This window comes from Tenebrio molitor, chromosome 1 (genome assembly GCF_963966145.1).
Source record: "Tenebrio molitor chromosome 1, icTenMoli1.1, whole genome shotgun sequence".
In the NCBI taxonomy this organism is placed as follows: domain Eukaryota; kingdom Metazoa; phylum Arthropoda; class Insecta; order Coleoptera; family Tenebrionidae; genus Tenebrio; species Tenebrio molitor.
This window is the reverse complement of record NC_091046.1, coordinates 17,913,078-17,932,684: the sequence shown is the minus strand read 5'-3', so window position 1 is coordinate 17,932,684 and position 19,607 is coordinate 17,913,078. Positions and strand designations below refer to the sequence as shown.

Genomic DNA, 19,607 nt, shown 5'->3' with positions numbered 1-19,607 from the left:
ATTAAAGAATACACAACCACATTATAGTTATACACCAGAAAGTTGTTTGGAAAATGACAGTTACAAGTTATATTTTGATAGAACAATTTTAACTGACATTCACATTCAGCATAACAGACCAGACATTATAATTTTAAATAAACAAGAAAAGCAAGCATATCTTTTAGATATAGCTGTTCCAAATTCACATAATATAACACAGACATATAACACAAAAATTAATAAATATTTAGAGCTGTCCGTTGCTATGAGAAATCTTTGATGTTTAGAAAAAATTTCGATTTTACCACTTGTAATTTCAGCAACGGGAATAGTACCGCAATCTCTTTTTAAAAATTTAAAAATTCTGGATTTAGATAACACATTGGTAGTTGAAATTCAAAAAGGTATATTATTATACTCATGTCACATCGTGAGGAAGTTCCTTAACATTGACACAGAACATAATATACAACAAAGTCATAATGCGGAGGCGAGACGCCGGTAATTATGTTGATAAGCACTGCACTATTACTTGATAGTAATATCCGTAATAGTGTATGTACCTACTCCGGCAAAATTGCCGTGCCGCCGGGTGGAGGTGGGATACGATTACCACCGTTAAATTTAACCATCGTGTTAACCAGAACTTGCATTGCACCGTTCAACTTATAACAAACTGTTAGGTAATCGGGAGATACGTTTGGCAACGTCTCAAAAATAAACAAAAGCATGATTTTTGAATTTGTCATTTTATTATGTCACATGAATAGTACTTGTGTTGTGCAAATAAATTGTGCGAAATAGATTCAAAATAAGCCAACAAAAAGATGAAAAGAAGAGGGCACGGGCTTCTAACTTTTCACCGGATGAAAAAGTCGCACTGCTGAACCTGATAAAAAAATATTCTCACATTATTGAGAACAAGAAAACAGACGCGGTGACGTGGCAAGACAAGAGTAAGGCATGGGGTGAAATTATAATGAAAGAAATTGGAACAATTCAATTAGCAATTTTACAAAGATCCGAGCGGTTACAAATAAAAATGATTGAAGAAACTGAACGAAAATTGACAATTCAAAGCAGAAGAGAAGAAGAACTACATCAATTTGAAATTAGAAAACAAGAGTTAGATTTGGCGATAATGGAAGCCCAATTGGAATTATTATTAGAAAAAACTAAAAACAAATAAAAACATTCATTAATTTTAATATACGTTAGTTCAAAATATAAAATTAAAAAATCACTATTTTGTTTACAAATTTGCAAAATTAAACATTTCTCTGGTTCGATAATGAACTGGAGCTTCTACTCCTTCAACGGCTGCTATTTGTCCTTTGTTTATTTGAACCTCCAGATCTTGGTCATTTATTTCTTCAGGTGCTGGAGGTGCATCGATGTCATTTGCTTCTAGACAAATATTGTACAAAACGCTTGTTACAACTATAATTATTAGCTCCTTATTAATTTGTAGTCTACAGCCATATGCTAATATCGGAAATCTTCGTTTTAACACTCCAAAACATCTTTCCACTACATTACGAGTTCGAATATGGCTTTCGTTATATAGCTGTTCTGCAGGAGTTCTTGAGCGTAGCAGTGGTGTTAATAAAAAATTAGTGTTAGCGTATCGTTGTAGCACCTACAACGAGACAAATTACATCAAAGAAATAACATGAATCGACGTCACAACGCCACATCATCTAACTATCGAAATAATTATTTCTTTCGTAAATTTGTCGAGGAATTCCATTTTCCAAAAACTCTAGTACGTCGAGATCATCATCTTCTTCATGAATATCAAGATTTATCATTTCTGAGAGATCCATAATTCCAATCGATGACACAAGGATCACACAATCATGTAACCGAGACTTTAACCGCTACTCAGAGCACTGGTTAATTTTCGCTGGTTAGGATGGGCACTAACCACTGGTTAGTAAGTGGTGCAATGACAGTGGTGTTTAAAGTAGTCGTTATCTGTCGTTTAAAATTTAACCGCTACTGGTGCAAACGGCCATATGTCAATCAACTGACTTTGACGACCAAAGTAATTTGTCCCCAATAGTAATACCTAGCGCACGTAAAATTTAAAATATACCCTTCAAGCAGTAACATTTTTGCCCTTAAATTATGCTCTAATTAATGTATTCTAATGCATTTTGTAGTGTTGGGTTAATTTAATACAATTTAAAATCTCCCAATCTCTCGCTGGACGAAGTACCTATAACTAAAAAAAGAAATCGAAGTTGTGTTGATTGTACAATATGACATATACCTACGCATTCAGTTTCAAAATTTCATGAATAACTCATCTACGTCCATTAAATACGAACTGAATGTAAATTTCGTAGCCAGTGAAATATTATGTTTTTTATTCAGATCACGTTCAAGAACTGTCTTTTTCACAATTTCAATTATTACACAATACACAATTTCATAGTTAAAACTGAATTTTTACAACTTTTTTAAATCATTCAAATATGTTCTAAGTATGTGTATCTACGTTTATTGTGACGGTTTTGTCATACGATCGTATTGTTTTTGATACCACTCTTGAATACTAATTGAAAACAATTGTTAGTTATTTCATCATATATGACTATTACTTACTCTAGTTATGTAGTGGTGGCCTTTAACTCTTTAGTGTGCCAAAAATAAAAGTATAAAAGCGGTTCGCAGCTACCACTCTTCAGTCAATCATCAGTTTACTGAAGTCTTGTCGACCTCTTCTAAAATGTACAAAGTGGTAATTATTACATTCAGATTAATTTCTTTTCAGTACTTAAAATGTTAACTTTACTTTTAGTGTGTTATTTTTGGCATTTTGTCGGTGGCTTTATGCGCCCCAGCACCGGAACCTGCTCCTAAAGCCAAACCTGGAATAGTTGCTGCTGCTTACACTGCTCCGGTAGTCGCTGCTCCTCTTGCCGCCGCTCCGTTTGCATATACATCAGCATACACGGCTCCAGTTGGATATGTTGCTCCAGCGGTATATAATGCCGGATATACAGCGTATTCACCTTACTCAGGTTCTCTCGTTGTTGTGTAATACAGTGAATATGTGAATGTAGTTTTAGAAAATAAAAAATTGGCATGTTCTTTTCTCTATTATTTACTAAAGCGTTACTAGGAGAATAAGTAAATAATTAATTTTAATAAAAAATCTAATTATGAGATAGGACCACAGTCAAGCATGCATTCGCTTTATATCGGTGTTGAAGAGTCGATTGTGAACGCACCACTCGTGTAAAACGTATGATTTAAACAGCTGATCCGTGATTCGTAACCTATATAGTACGTTCATAATCGACTCTTCAACGCCTACTGTGAGGTGAAGTTTTAAAAAACACCCGATACACTCAAAGTTGGCGTTAAAGACTCTATTGTGAACGCACTATACGGATAACGGATCACGGATCAGCTGTATAAATCTTACGCTTTTACGAGTTGTGTATGGTGTATGGCGCTGGAACTGTCAAGGCATGTATAGTTTTGAACTATTGCGACAAACGTCACATTTAATGACAATTGTATAATTGTAAAACAAAAAATGGCGAACTAACGATTCGAGGGATTAAGAGAAACATTACAATGGTAATGTTTATTTTATTAAACAATGTTACCTACAACATTCGTGTATGCTGAAAATGTTCACCATTTTGTTCTAAACACAAACGGGCCCTTCGTTTAACTCCACTGATAGCATTTTGTAACATGATTTATATTAATAAATTTATACACGAATAAGTGTATCGATTCAAAAAGACCTACGGCTTCAGTTCCAGCGCCAACTTTAATAACAAATTCAATGGATCGCTCGATACTAAAGTCCATCCATTTTCAATATACATTACTGTTAGGGAATTTTCTTTTTTTGTATTGCAATGAAAGTGTTTTATTTTTTCTAATATTAAACATTCAAAGCGGGTGTTTTGAATTTGTCAAAAAATTTGACACTGTCAGATTATAATTAGTATTGAAAAAAATACGAAGTAGCGATATCATCGAGGCCACAGGCTGAGTTATAAAGAGAAAATCCCTCACTTTATTGAACAGTATTGAAGATCTTAGGCAACGTATTAGAGATGAAATTAGGCAAATCACACCGGAAATGTTACAAAATGCAAGGAATGCATGTTACTACCCATTTGCAATTTGCCAAGAAAGAAACGGTGCCCATTTTGAGCATTTATTGCATTAAATAGAATTCAATTTATAAAATTGGTGCAGTTTTTTAACCTAAATTCTAAAAGGCCGTTTCAAACTATAAAAATAATAAAATTTGACAGAACTTTTTCTGACAGTTCCCGTTTTTTTTTTTTGAAGCCAACCGTACAAGACCACTCACTACCAATATCTAATCCAGCACAATAGAGAATTTAGAAGCTTTGGAATTGGAAAAAATTATTTTAAATCCACTACGGTAACATTGCAAAGTAATGATGTACGAATATATCTTTGTTTACATTGTACATATTACCGTTAATAATAAAATACTCATGTCATATCGTGAGGAAATTCCTTAACATTGACACAACATAATAAAACACAACAAAGTCAAAATGTGGAGGCGAGACGCCGGTAATTATGTTGATTAGCACTGCACTATTACTTGATAGTAATATCCGTAATAGTGTATGTACTCCGGCAAAATTGCCGTGCCGCCGGGTGATGGAGGGTTAAGTTTAAATATGTAATAAAAATAATTGATTTTTTTGTCGGTTACATCTAAATCTTCAGCAGTCGAGGCTCTGATAAGAGTAGTTTTTTTCAAAAATTTAGTTTTGAAATTCCACAAATAATTGATTTTTTTGTCGGTTACATCTAAATCTTCAGCAGTCGAGGCTCTGATAAGAGTAGTTTTTTTCAAAAATTTAATTTTGAAATTCCACATCTTCATTTCTATCCTATGTATTAGACAGCATGTGGCAACATCGTCGATTGATTTTTTAAGTTCAAAGTCAAAAATACAGGTGTCCCAGAGCTGCGAAAAAGCTCCATAACTTGTTTGTTATTAAAGATATCAACTTTTACTTTTTTCTAGATGATAGCTACGCTTCTACTGCACATTCGGAAAATATTGCGGTATATATACAGTATGTCTCAATATTATAAAAACACTAAAGTTATATTTTTTTAAACGGAACCTACCCAGTTTGATTTTATTTTTGGATTCTATGCTAAATTGTGAATCAAATTTCTACATGTCGTTTTTACTTATCTGCCATCGTTTTTGATCAGCGGCACTTTTTTAGCAGAATTTCGAATTGCAGGGGTCCCTTCGAAAATTCGTACCTTCCAAATCGTTGCACATTAATTAAAATGATTGACGCTGTTTGATTTCTGAATGTTTGCCGCATCTGCTGAGTGTTTACTTCAACAACCTGCTCAGTCGCATATGCCTACTGCGATTTTTTAAACATAAGGAACTAAAAATGTCCAAAACTCATTTTTTTTCAAATGACACCCCGTATTTATTATTGCACTGGTCGAAAGCTTTTTTGACAAGCTTTTGAACAATATAATAAATTTGGTGCAATTTTTCCGTTAAAAAGACAATACAAAAATCTAGTAGGCCTAACAAAAGATAATCACACAATATGGTCACTCCATAAAGATGAATCAACCAACAAAACAGTGTTTAACAATTAAACATTTAATTATTTTAGTGATTTTTAGTGATTTTATTAAGATAGCATCCTTGATTTTCACATTCGACTATACAAACCCTATACCGTTGGAAAGCTTGTCAAAAAAGCTTTCGACCAGTGGGACAATAAATGCGGCGTGCCATTTGAAAAAAATGACTTTTTGACATTTTTAGTTTGTTATATTTAAAAAATCGCAGTAGGCATATGCGACTAAGCACGTTATTGAGTAAACACTTAACAGATGCGGCAAATATTCAGGGATCAAACAGGACGCTGTTTGCCGCAGGGCTCCCTTCGAAAATTCGTACCTTCCAAATAGTTGCATATAAATTAAAATAATTGACGTTATTTTAATTTATGTGCAACTATTTGGAAGGTACGAATTTTCGAAGGGAGCCTTGCAATTCGGAATTCTGGTAAAAAAAGCGCCACTGATCAAGAACGATGGCAGATAAGTAAAAACGACCTGTGAAATCAAACTGGGTAGATTTCATTTAAAAAAACATAACTTTAGTGTTTTTATAATATTGGGACACCTGTATGTATATATACCGCAATATTTTCCGAATATGCAGTAGAAGTGTAGCGATCATCTAGAAAAAGAAAAAGTTGATATCTTTAATAACAAACAAGTTATGGAGTTTTTTGCAACTCTAGGACACCTGTATGTATCTCAAAAATGTTCCTTTGTAACCTGTCACTACTTTTACTCAAACATACAAAAAATGTCTTCTTTCATAATCCGTAATGAAGTGACAACTATTTACACTAAGTTACATTTTTCTATGCGTGGTCTCACATCCTAGAATTTCTTTTAATCCTTGCAGGATTGAATAGACCAAAGATGATTCCACCCGAACTTTTAGCACGGACCCTCTGAAGGTTTAAAAATAATGTTTTAGTTGATGTTGTGCACCTTGAAAAATTGAAAGACAAATATATGAAAAATCCAGTTTATTTTACTATTGCAGTTTTTGATTTAATATTTCCAATTTCTTATTTTTTGTTTTTTAAGGTGGTTAATAGTAAGAGACGGGAACACCATATCCATAGGAAGAGTAGCCAACTGGGTGAACTCCATAACTGGCTACAACTGGTGAGCCAGCATACGAAGAGTATGAAGAGATGGCTGGCACAGAATAAGCAACACCTGGGGAAACTACTCCAGCGGTGTATCCACTGACAACGGTTCCTGGGGCAGGAGCAGCAGCGGCCAAAGCCAAGAAAGCAGCCAAAACGACCTGTTAAAGAAAATAATGTTAAATATAATTATATATATTTAATAAAGCATGTACTTACGAATTTGAACATTTTGTATCGTTATTTGATCAACTTTGAATCAAATGATGAAGAACACAAAATTTCTGTAGCTTTTATAGTGGTAAAATTTTATAGTGCACCTTAGAGTGGGGATGAAATTTAAATTAGATTCTTGTTATCTCAACAACGAAAGATACAAATGGTAATGGCCGGAAATTTAACCATGAACCCATCTTTTGATACACTAGTCTACCCACTGATACATTTACATTTTAATCTTTTATTTATTTATAACCCTACTCACAATAGGCCGTTATATAACGTGCAAACTAGTCGGTTTTCTGTATTAAAACGGTAAATCAAAAGAAATTCATATATAGAAGCACAGATCATTTTTTCAAAATAAATTTTATGTTCGATTGTATTATAATTCATGATCCTCTTTAGGGACTCGTCGGTAATGATAAAGTAAAACGGACGCTTGTCAATTTTGGATATTACGTCATTACGTCAAAACAACTAAATTTTATTTAAATCAGGAAAGAATAGAATTAATAGAAAACTTAGCAGTAAAAATTCTTTGGCTTTTGCCGCAATTTCACTTACTTTGCTTATTATTACAACCAGAAATAAAGATGATTTCAGCTCGTATTTCAAACACAAATACTGTTTGTTTTTAAATAAACTTCTTAACCGCAACAACAAAAATAGAACACTTCGAAATTATCGTAATTTTTAGAATCTATTAATTTTGTATCTAAAAGAAACTTAACTTCACAATCGAACATAAAGCTTTGTATGTAATTCGTACATAATTTAATTAGGCTTTGTGAACTTGCCCGATTTATTAGCCTCGCTCGCAAGCTCGCTCTGCCATAAACTATAGGGCTCGTCCACAAAGACCTATATTATGTACTTATTACATTAATAGATATTATGTATTTTATAATTATTATTTTACAGAATTATCTCATCAATTTAATAATTGCTATAAAAAGAAAAAGGAAATATCTATATTAATAACATCATTACATAAACATTTTTTCATACAACTGACATTAAAAGTGACGTTTTTAGTGGAAGCTAATTTGATTAAAAATTGGTCTTTATAATTTACCGTGTTAAAAGTATTTTTAACACTAGTAAAAAAAAAACTTTTAACACTAGTTATTTTTTATTTATTTATAAATGTTAAAGTGGCTCTATTTGCCGCTTTTTCAATATCTGCGGGAAATCTGTCGTCGATATCGGCATCGTTAACGTCGTTTTCTTTGCATTCCATATTTACGAATGCAATAATGTGGAATTGAAAGTGTTTTACAAAACGTAATGAAAACTTTTTTGACGTTTCTAATAAACAAATGTCAATACAAGACCAGCTACCTGATAAAATAAACATCAAAAATACGACTGCGTTTTTTAATGCAATGCAAACCAGTTGTATAAACAATAGATGTATGATGGACGTGTTAAAAGTGATTTTATTTTGTTCGTGGGGTTGGTCAACTCGCTGTGCTCGTTTCCCAATCTACCCCACTTGCAAAATAAAATCTCACTTTTAACACTTACATCATAAATAACTATTGTTTTATAATAAAAAGTGTTTCTTTGAATTTATTTTTAAACTTGCAAGTATTAAACGGTTCATAACTTACAAAAGTTCCAACGTATAATCTTATACAAATTATTTCTGATGGTTTTAAGATTATCCATCAATGTTATTTGCTCGAAGGTATAAAATAATAGCCGTAATGACCCTGTAGGCCACTGATGAGTTCATGGTCAATTTTTTAAAGTGATAACTTTCTTTCTCTAGTTCAGGTTTGACGTTAGTCATAATATGTACCTGTTAAAAAAATTCAAACATAATTATTTTAATTTAACTAATTTAAGTTATTTGAATTTTAATTTCTTGGCATTTGTTAAACTATATTTATATACAGGGTGTCTCAGCTAAGATTTTCGAGCCTAATATCTCGGTTATTTGCCAACGGATTTTTATGAAATTTAAAATGCAGATGTTTTAGACCGTGAAGATTCAATTAGTAATAATAAAATTACCTCAAGTTAAAAAATGTAATTTTAACACATGTTTCCTTTACCGAAAATTATGCGCGATTATTATTAGATTGTTAAACATTAAAAAATAGGGGTCTACAAAAACAATTAAGTAAATCACTTGTCTGATTCAACGAAAAGATTAGATTTTGTCGTTAAAAATTTAATGTAAAATTTGAAGGTATTTGAGCAGTTACCTTTTGAAACAATTGATGATTAATTGCCAAGCAACATTTTGTACACATTTTGCACAAAATTGGGTGCGCTTTATTAGGAACGTCAAATTGTGAAAATTTATTGAAAATAGGTACACTAAAAATAGACTACAGCGGCAGAAATTTCAATATTGTTGAAAAAGGAAAGAAATTTTGTCTATGGAGAGTGTCGTAAGAACTTCAATGACACAGTTCGTTTTCTCATGGAACACTATCCAAATGCAGGCTTTACAAAATGTAAGGTTAAGAGAGTCGTCAATTTATTTGAAGACACCGGAACCGTACGTGAACTAAATCACCTTGCTAAAATATCCCGATCGTGTTTTAGTCCTTTATGGAAGAATTAAAGCATCCAGTATAATAAATTACGTCTAAATGTCTTTAACTTTGTAAGTGTTTGTAAGGTTAGCAAGATAAACGTCAAATATGTCACCTGCGCTTCTGCGAAAAGGGATGACCAAAATTCTGCAAAATTGCGCGTTTGTCCCATACGCGTCTACGTTTTTGCATTTGCAGCCACGTTTAACACAGTTTTTTGCTTTTTTATTGCAAACTAGACGTCTTTCAAGAACGAGTTTTTCCCTACAGCATTTTTTATTGACGATCAATTTTCTATGTAAATCTTAATTGATTCAAAATTTTAAAAAGGCATGTAAAATTTACATTTTTAAGACTTGGGTGATTGCATTAATGGGATTTTCTTCTTCTTCACCGTCTAAAATATCTGCATTTTAAATTTCACAAAAATCCGCTGGAAAATAACTGAGTTATTAGGGTCGAAAGTCTTAGCTGAGACACCCTATACAAGCTATTTCCCAAAAAACTCCACACGTCATAATTTTGTTATTTCTTGTACGATTTCAGTAAACAAAAAAGCAACATAAATGACTTTTTTCAACATTAACTTTAATGTCAAACAATTGTCAATTTCTTTTTTCAAATGGATAGTTATACTTTTTTTAATTCGGTCTTATTGAGAATTTTTTTTCTGAATCCAATATCTTGTCTAACAAGTTGACTTTCGTGCAAACTCACTAGAAAAAATAATAAAATGTTTATCAAGATTAAACTGAGATGTTCAGGCAAAAAGTTTAGGTAGATTGATATTGACAGTTTAATCTTGAAGCCCTTGGGCCTATACGTGATTTAATTAGGCCATTTTGTAATCATTTAATTTAGTGTATAGATAATTAAAATCCTCTGATAAATAAGGGACTTGTCTTTTTTTTTTGGGAACACTGTATAAACTTTTCCAAATGAAAGATAAAATACGTTTTTGATGTTTTAAGAACTTTTACAGAAGGAGGTGTTGGATAAAACTATGTACTACACTCGTGCCTTAACAGTAAATAAGACATTGAAGAAAAATTAGCCCACTCGAGCAAGCTCTCGTGGCTAAACATTTCTTTCGTGACTTATTTGCCTTATAAGACACTTGTATAATAAATAGCTATAAAACATGAATTTTATAAAACTTAATATTAAAACACGAGTCAGATTTTCAACACGACTGCCGCAGGCAGGAGTGCCTGTAAATAACGTTTGCTGTTAAATTTTATAATACGAGTTTTTGCTGTTTTTTCTAATTTGCATATTAAATACATGTTTTAACAAATAAAACCTATTTTAGTAATTTTGGGAATTTTGTGACAGTTGGTGACACTTTTATTTCAAAGTTGACATTTAGAATAAAATTTTACATTTGCATCTAGACTAAACATAATTGTCATTTTTCCCAAGTGAAATTGCAATTAAAGATGAATTATAATTGATTTCATATAAATGTTCATCAAGTGAGCTGTGCATTTGTAGAAGCACCTTTAATTTAGTTACATTACAAAAGTCACATTTATGAAGGTCATGTCCAATAAATCTTTACTTGGTAAAAATACAAAGACAAAAACAAATAAGAATTACTTTAATTTAATCAGTAAAAAGACGTAACATTGCTTTTGAAATCAGCAATGTTAAAATGGACAAAAACTGAAAAATTGGTCAAATCGGGTTCGCGCAGAGCAAGCAACTTTGAAAGTCAAAGTCACTAGCTTTAGCTTTACTACCAACAGAAAATCAGATTTTCATGGCTTGCTTAGATGCACATTTATATGAAATTGAGTATACCTATCCATCAGAAATACAGCAAATAGCAGAGAACACAACAGTAAATTGGCTTCCAGGAATGTGTGTTACCAACTGAAAAAAGTTCATAGATTTCGTATGTATTAATTGTTTATTAACGCATTCATTTTGAATGCGTTTAACAACTTTGTTAAAACAGCAAATTAGAATTTTTTTTTACCATTTGACATGAAAATATATTTCACGTTGTAATTTAGATTTTCAAAAATTGCGTATATGTCAGATGTCAAATAGACCTAATATGTCATACAGGGTGTCTCAAAATTCACGAATTTTGAATTTAGAGCGTTGTAGGGGATCACTTCAGAAGTCAAAATATGGAAATAAAAAAAAATCGGGACTCCCCCCACAAAGATACATTGGTCTGAAGGAGCACTCTTTGAAGTGCGTTTTCTTCAAATACAGGCTGAAAAGTTCAGTGTTTATTGTTATTTATGGTGTAGATGATTGTGGAAAATAATAACGTAAAACTGTTTTTTGAAGAATAGCTTTACTTTGGAGTAAAAAAATCTTAAATTTTTGTAATTTTTCTTAAAAATGGAACGGCAACGTAGCTAGAATAGTATTTTGTCACTGTGGATATGAACGCTGCTACGAGTATGTATTTAAGAAAATTAAAGTGCTTATATCTTCTTCAGGAAGAGTATTTTTCGAGCTCCACTGGGTCCTTCCCTACCACGCTCTGAATTCGGAATTCGCGAATTTTGAGACACCCTGTATAAGCACACTTGATTTCAAAAAAAATAGAATACGGAATTCAATATTTTTTCTTGGAAAGCAAAATAATTGCCCCAATCCTCCCCCGTATTCTTAAACACTAGACTAGATGAATTTAAAATGTTACAGGTACTTGAAACATTACATTTAATGTGTATACAGACAGGCTGTTTGATAAAAAACGCCTTAACCCATAACTTTTTTATTTATTATCCGATTTTAATAAACAAAAAAAAAAAGATATGGTTTTTCATATTTTTTGCGTTATCTTCAATAGCTAATGATAGTCAACTTTTTTTTTTAATAGATAGATGTAGTTTTTTAGGCTTATCTGGTAGGGTTTTTTTTCTGAATCTGATGGTGATGATGTATTAAAAGTTATCATTTGGTCGATAGGTAACGGAAAAAAAACTACTATTTTATCGTGGTTCAGCTTATTATGAAATTTTCAAGTTTGCCGTGAAAAATAATCGGAATACAAAGTGCGGTAAAGGTCATCCAAACGTTAGAAATTTTCATCTGCTCTTTTAAACTTTTTTTATTTACAAAATAACAACATTGCCAGTCATGCAGGATAGTAGTCGTTTGACTATTATTTTATGTTCGAGTGTAATAAAAATCGTAATTAGTCAAAAACAAAAATTTGATAGAAAAAATTACTATATGCATATTATTACATACTTATTGTTATTGATGTTTTCCAAGAAAATAATACATATGTAATAAAGCACTTCAAGATTGCACATGAAAATTTTCAAACTGGCACTTGAAGTGCTTCTTTAAAAAATGAATATTATATGGCAGTTCATAGTCCCTTAAACGCCTTTTCATCTGATATATCGCTTATTGAAATCGGACAAGAAATAAAGTTGCTAGAGCATTTAAAAAAAAATTGGTTCACCCTGTATTTCTAACACATTTCATTACAAATTTTAAACTGTAGTTATAAAAAATTAAAAAAAGGAAAAATTCCCTATTCATTTTTGCCTAGTTTATTTTCCTAGTGTAAATGGTCCGCTATAAACTGTTTCTAGGCAACATGAACTTCATACGCTACCTTCCTTATAGTTTAGTGTGATTCAGCCTTTTGTTACTTTAATGTAACCATGGAAACAAAACTAACATTATATGGGGAAATAAAGAGCGATCAAATTAATTTGTAATCGAGTTATCCATGAATCCAAAATCGTATATCGTTACTTGAACTCCACACTCCACTAAACACAGCTTGAAACACAGATTAGATCTTGACATATCAATCGCAAAAGATATACGGATTCAAATCCATGAATGACTCGATTACAAATTAATTTGATCGCTTGATATTAGATGTACACTATTTTTTTTTGAATTTTTTATCATCGAGTAAAACATCGTTTTCAAGTTTTACAGAAAGTACGAGTATGGCAACAACAAGCGAACAGTCTTTTTTAAAGTAAAACTCTTGCTTTTAATAGCAGGCGCTTTAATCAAACACAAAATTAATTATTAAAAATTTTAATTGACAATTTAGAAGTAGCTGAACAAATCAGATCAAAAGCAATGTCTTATTATTTCTACGCCGTAATCCACATTTTCAAAAATTAGTTATCTCTCTTCAGATATAAAGGTTCCTGTAAGCTAAGGGGAGGCCGTATCCATAATTGCCATAGTACCCTGCGGCGTATGGGGATAATCCATATCCGTAATCTGTATAAGCAATGGGACTCGAGTAGCTGTAGGTTAGCGGAGTTCCGGCAGTATAGGTTAATGGAATGATGGGATCGGCTTTCGGAGCGGCGAAAGCGACAACCAAAAGGGTGAAAAAGCAGATCTGAAAATTTTGTTCGTTTCAAAATAATGTAAAACACAAATTATTAAAATATCTTTACCAATTTGAACATGTTGTCGATGAGTTGTCTTTACAAAAACTGTAGGTATCGTAGTCCGGCTCTGGCTTATATACGGCAAGATGTCCCTTGTATGAAGACAGGGGAGTGGTCAAAAGCTTTCTTAACTCAATAAACAAAAATGTAACTAGTTTTTAAACAAGTTGTTATTCTTTGTACATGTAATTATAATTTTTCCAATGATCTCTGTATTTTGGTCATTCACGTCTGGATAATGTTTTCTTTGGGTAGAAGTGAATTCTAATACAATTATAAATTACATTGGCATGTTCAAAAAACCTCGAATATAGCTATAAACGTATACTTTTTTAATTTAATTAATTTTTTATGCAACTAAAAAAAGAGAGAAGTGTAACGTCATAGGGACGACCTTGTAGGGTCATCATACGCTTTATTAGAAAATACCTAGTGTATGATTATTATAAATAATATATTTGATGTTGATATTGTAATTGAAAATTAATTCTGACTAATAATTAATTCGGAGTAAGTTCTAAATGATCTTTTTTGATTAATCAATTGAATAAGAATATTAATTGATAGCTAATGTACCTCAATAATATACTGGGTGCCCCAAAATTCGCGAAGCAACTCAGTGGGGCAATGTCAACTCATGTTGGAAAATTAAGAGAAAAATAATAAATAAATTCTATATCTTTTAGATTTGAAGATGCGGGGGCTCAAAAGATGCAGCTTTCACCTCGTTTACGTATTTTAAATATTTAAATAAGATTTTGATATTTGTTTTTAACTAGCCAATGCTATAATAATTCTGAATGATTGTGATCAGGTTTGCAATTATTTACTTCATTATTTCCAGCATTTCCAAGGAGTGATTTTATGTGGGTTTTACCTCAAATAACGTATGGCAACATGGCTTATTTCCATGGATAGGTACAACAACAATGAAATTTGTTTTGTAGACTATTGAGATACACTTAATGTTTTTAAATGTTGCTGCATTTAGTAGAACAAATATGTAGATCCATTTCTTCTATAAAAAAGAAGATTGATTTTTTTAAACATTTTTACCTGCTAAGCTGTTCGGCGAATTTTGGGGCACCCAGTATAAGAAATATACATGTACATATGTACGGTCGGTGGACAAATAAAACTGGGACACTTAAACTTTAATCTATGTAAATCAGACTATTTAATTGTCAATATATTTGTCAGTGTCTATATAATATGTCATAACCAAAGTTAACCTATTTGTGATAAAGCCGTAATTAAACCATGCAAATTTGTAAATTTTGACTTATGTGATTGTCATTTTTGTCCCAGTTTTATTTGTCCACCGACTGTACATGTGGATATCCACATATAGGGAATATTAAACAGACTTGAAAAATTTTTTCAACAAACCACCACGTTTAAAACGTTATTTTCGAAGGAACAAAGCATTTGAGATAATTTTTAAAGAAGTTCAACCGGTTATACACCCTTGAACAAAACAGAAAAGTTCATTGGCACGACAAGGTTTCTTTAAAATAACAGCGTATATCTAATTAAAAAAAAAACCATCCTGGAGACTTGATTGTTACTGTTCAACTTACCTACTCATTATAAAAATTAAGAAAATGAGAAATTAGTAAAAAATGTAACTGAGTACCTACTGCTTGTATATTGCCGGTTAATATTTAAATATTATTTGACTACTATAGGTACTACTATGAGGACCGGTTGCACCAACGCCAGTTAGAGTTAACTGTAGGTTAAAATGCTTCGTTACTTTGGGGCCGTTTCGCCGCCAGCCGTTTCGCCACTGAACCAGTTCGCCGCGGTCGTTTCGCCGCTAATCTTTTTTTCGGCTACCTATTATAGTTATTTTTCTATAGACCTCACTAAAAGTAGGATTTTTGGCGTTTTTTGTCAGGGGCATTCTTCATTTATTAATTATCCATTGCATGGATTAATTGTGCCTATAGTCCATTCATTTTAAATCTTGGGTTTAGTAATAAAACTTGCCTGCTTTGACACTTGTCCGAAACTCAGTGAATCTAAAACTGTGTTCAATACCGAGTGTCAACTACCAAACCTGACCATAGGAATTTAACATGAAAAATAGTTTTTGCGTGATTTCAGGTACCTACTTCATTAAGAAATTGATTAAATTTAACATTTGTTAAATGGTCAAGTTATTAGAAACATTTTTATTCACATTTATCAAAATGTCGAAATATGTTTGTGTTTAAATTTACTACTAAAATCGCCCAATAATTTGATTATTAAAAATACCATCCCAAACATTAAATTTCTGAGAGCATTGCGTTCTTGTAGTTAAATTCATCCGCGGATTTTCTTGAGAGTGTTCTGGGTGGCTCATTATTTAACATACATTTGCATTCGTCGGTAAAACATCTGTTTTTAGGTACTATAAATATGTTCTGCTTACCTTATCTATACGACGGGTCCAGGTAATAATAAGACATCCCAAGCGTAGACAAAAAGTACATAATAATGGGGTTTTCCAGAATTTTAAAAATACAGGACCGGCCGGCCCTAAGCTACTAAACAATTACAGTCTTAGTTGTACCGTTCAAGAAATAACTTGTGTTGTGTAAAGTAAATTCAGTGCGTTAATTTTACGGTGGTTTGGGTCATTTGACTTATCAGTCTGAACAAATTATTCTTAATGTGCTGGAATATTTGTTGCCAATACTGGTGAATCATCTAGTGAATTTGATTCAGATGACGATTAATTTTCTATTTGTTTATGTAAGTATTTTATTATTTTATTTATTAATTTACTTTAAAGTATACATGTAATGGATACTTTATTAATTACTCTTATTTCTTTATTTAGTAATCTTATTTCCCAAATACAAAATTTCCCAATACAAAATCAACAATCTCTTAACATTTTTTTGGTCACTGATCGCAAAATGTGTTAATTTTTTTTTATTTGCGGATACTTAAACCTCTATTTCTTTTGCTCGTCGATAAGATGGTGAAAGTACGACGTGGTACCAATTTTATGTGAACAGAGGGATTACTACTTTACAGTACCCACACAATGAAAACTTGCCGCTTTCGTAATTTACAGCGTTTTGAGTTTACAACTTTACCCAAGATTTAAAATGAATGGACTATATATTCTGAAAATTTGTTATTGTTTACCTCCCTATTAAAATAATCAATTAAATCCGTACCTAATCTCGCCATTATGATTTAATGGAATTTTAATGAGAGTATTCAAAATAGATTATCAATAACCGGGGACTCTCATTAGGTTGATTCTTTGGAAACGACATTACCATTTAATAGTTCATTTAATGAGTTCGTGCGTAAATTGGGTCTTTTTTGGCACGAGTGGGCCATTTTAAAACGCTCGTTTCACTCGCGTTTTAAAATGGTCCACTCCTGCCAAAAAAGACCCAATTTACACACGAACGAGTTGAATACAACGTTTTTTTGTTCGACGATCGACGAGCCCCTTTCGTTTTGACAAGTTGTGACATTTATCAAAATCCGTTCACACAGGAGAAAATTCTCAAATTCTGACAGTGTCAAACAAAAACATTTACTATGTATATTGCGACTTTTCGCACTATATTTTTCTCACTTGTTGGTTGAGATGAATACAATTGGTCTGCGTGGGCGTGCTACGGCATTGGTCTCTGTTATCCGTAAAAAAGTACTTCACGGCCTACTGATTTACAAAAAAAAAAACACCACTTTTTTGAAGGTCATTTGAACGGCCAAATGTACTTGGAGTTTTTAAGAAATGAATGTACAGATTTAATCGACCTACTCCCTTTAAATGTCGTAAGAAATATGATATTTCAGCATGACGGCGCAACTGCACATTTCCACAATCAAGTGGTAAACTTTTTAAACCAGGAAAATTGGATAGGTCGAGGAAGAGGGCATTTGATCCAGTGGCCACCAACAAGAGAAGATATGATGGAACGAATACAAGCATTCGCCACAATCCGAAGAGAGACTAAGAAATGTGCGGGGGAGTTTTTATTCCAGAATTGAAAGGTGTGTGGAAGTTAATGGTCGAAATTTTGAGCATCTTATTTAGTTATAATTATTTTGAGTACATTTTTTCAATTTTCTTTGCTGCTAATTGTGTAACATTGTTGAATTTATTTGAGATATTTTAATTGTTATTATTTAGTACTTAAATTATTATAGTAATTAACGTTATAAGTCCGGGAACTCATAGTTTACAGTACGAGTGAAACGTTTAAGGACGAGACGACGAAGGAGCCGAGTCTTGAAACTCGAAACGGGTACTGTAAACTATGAGTTCACGGACAAATGTCGTTATGTATTTTATTTCATCCTGCCTCAAACTTCGTTTGAAAGAAACAAACAAGAAATGAATTTCAAAATAATTCAGCAATTGCTCCCCATCTAGTCACATTTTTAGAACATGATTATACTAAGGACAACGTAACATTTTATCTGCCCCGCCCATTTCATTTTCTTAGTTGCCAATCAAATAGGTTGTTAAGACGATCTGATTTACACAGTAAAAATTTCTGACATTCGAATTGTCTTAATGACATTTTATTTTTTTAAATCTAAAACAATAATTGTGGACTTGACAGCAAAATTCTAACCTTAACTTTTTTACGTGGCAAATGTGATGAAAAGTTGTACAGATTGAATCTGGCTTTGATTCTGATTGGTCAATTTTAGTGGGCGGAGCAGATAAAAAGTTATAACGGCAACACTATAGCAACGGCTGTTTGGCAATTGTTTATTTTGTTGAAATAATTTGGTGCGTCAAAATGACTTCTAAAGCAAATCCTCCAGAGATTGTAAGAAAATCTGCAGAAGCCTGTGCTGAATTAATACCTAGCAAGTCTGGTGAAAGGTATCAAAAACAATTCAACCATTTTTGTAAATGGAAATCAGAAAATAATGTGAAGAAAATGACGGAAGAGGTTATGCTGGCTGGCCTATTTTTTAGATTTGGTTTAATTGGTTGTATTATTTTATTTGTGAACTAACGTTTTTAGTCTGAGAAAGTAAGTGCATCTTCTTTGTGGTCGAAATACGGAGTGATCAAGACGGACTGTTTAAGTTGGTCACACTGGATCGTATTTTAAATCGTATAACAGAGTAGCTTCCGGTTGTTGGTGGCTTGTCGTTGTTAATGCTATACCTATATCAGATATTTGTCAAACAAACCAACAAAACATATCCAGTTGCAGTGTTATAAATAACCCAATTAAAACATTTTCTTAATTGTATTGCCAACTTAAACAGTCCTTCTTGATCACCCGGTAGTTAAATTGTTAATTTGTATTTATTGTAGATGTAGTTTTGAATAAAATATTTCTTAAACCTGAACAATTGTTATTGCGATTGTTACTTTTGTGTTTCCAATAGCAACACTTATCCGGCGTCAGGCCGTTTTTTGCGATTTCCCGGATTCAAACTGATGACGTAAAGTATTGAAATTTGACACAGGATAAAATAAAATAATTTGCTGAATTTAAATTTCCCTTTATTTCAAATGTTATTAAAAATCCCAGCCCAGATATGAATTTTTTGAGGATACCGAGTTCTAGTAGGAATATTTACTCGAGGGTTTTCTTGAGCCCAATATCGCGTGTTTTGAACATTTGGTTCGTTATTTAGTGTAAAAGTAGATTCGTCTGTGAAGCAAATTGTCGACAGAAAACGTCTTAATCTGTATGGAGTAACTATTCATTTTTCCGTAAATAATTTTAACA

At 32.2% G+C, this 19,607-nt stretch overlaps 4 long non-coding RNA genes across 4 annotated transcripts; 1 reads left to right on the top strand and 3 right to left on the bottom strand.

Moving 5' to 3' along the window:
• Positions 1-1,170: 1,170 nt before the first annotated feature.
• On the bottom strand, positions 1,171-1,994 carry LOC138141451 (uncharacterized). Its single transcript, XR_011163158.1, has 2 exons — positions 1,673-1,994; positions 1,171-1,621 (listed from the first exon to the last, which is right to left on the bottom strand). It is a non-coding gene; the product is annotated as an uncharacterized lncRNA (long non-coding RNA).
• Positions 1,995-2,383: 389 nt separating this feature from the next.
• Positions 2,384-3,080, top strand: LOC138131747 (uncharacterized). The gene is made up of 2 exons (XR_011159892.1): positions 2,384-2,728; positions 2,789-3,080. It is a non-coding gene; the product is annotated as an uncharacterized lncRNA (long non-coding RNA).
• A 3,492-nt stretch (positions 3,081-6,572) lies between these two features.
• On the bottom strand, positions 6,573-7,335 carry LOC138135789 (uncharacterized). The gene is made up of 2 exons (XR_011161078.1): positions 6,933-7,335; positions 6,573-6,874 (listed from the first exon to the last, which is right to left on the bottom strand). It is a non-coding gene; the product is annotated as an uncharacterized lncRNA (long non-coding RNA).
• Positions 7,336-13,503: 6,168 nt separating this feature from the next.
• Positions 13,504-14,147, bottom strand: LOC138141497 (uncharacterized). Its single transcript, XR_011163177.1, has 2 exons — positions 13,894-14,147; positions 13,504-13,835 (listed from the first exon to the last, which is right to left on the bottom strand). It is a non-coding gene; the product is annotated as an uncharacterized lncRNA (long non-coding RNA).
• Between the last annotated feature and the right edge of the window lie 5,460 nt (positions 14,148-19,607).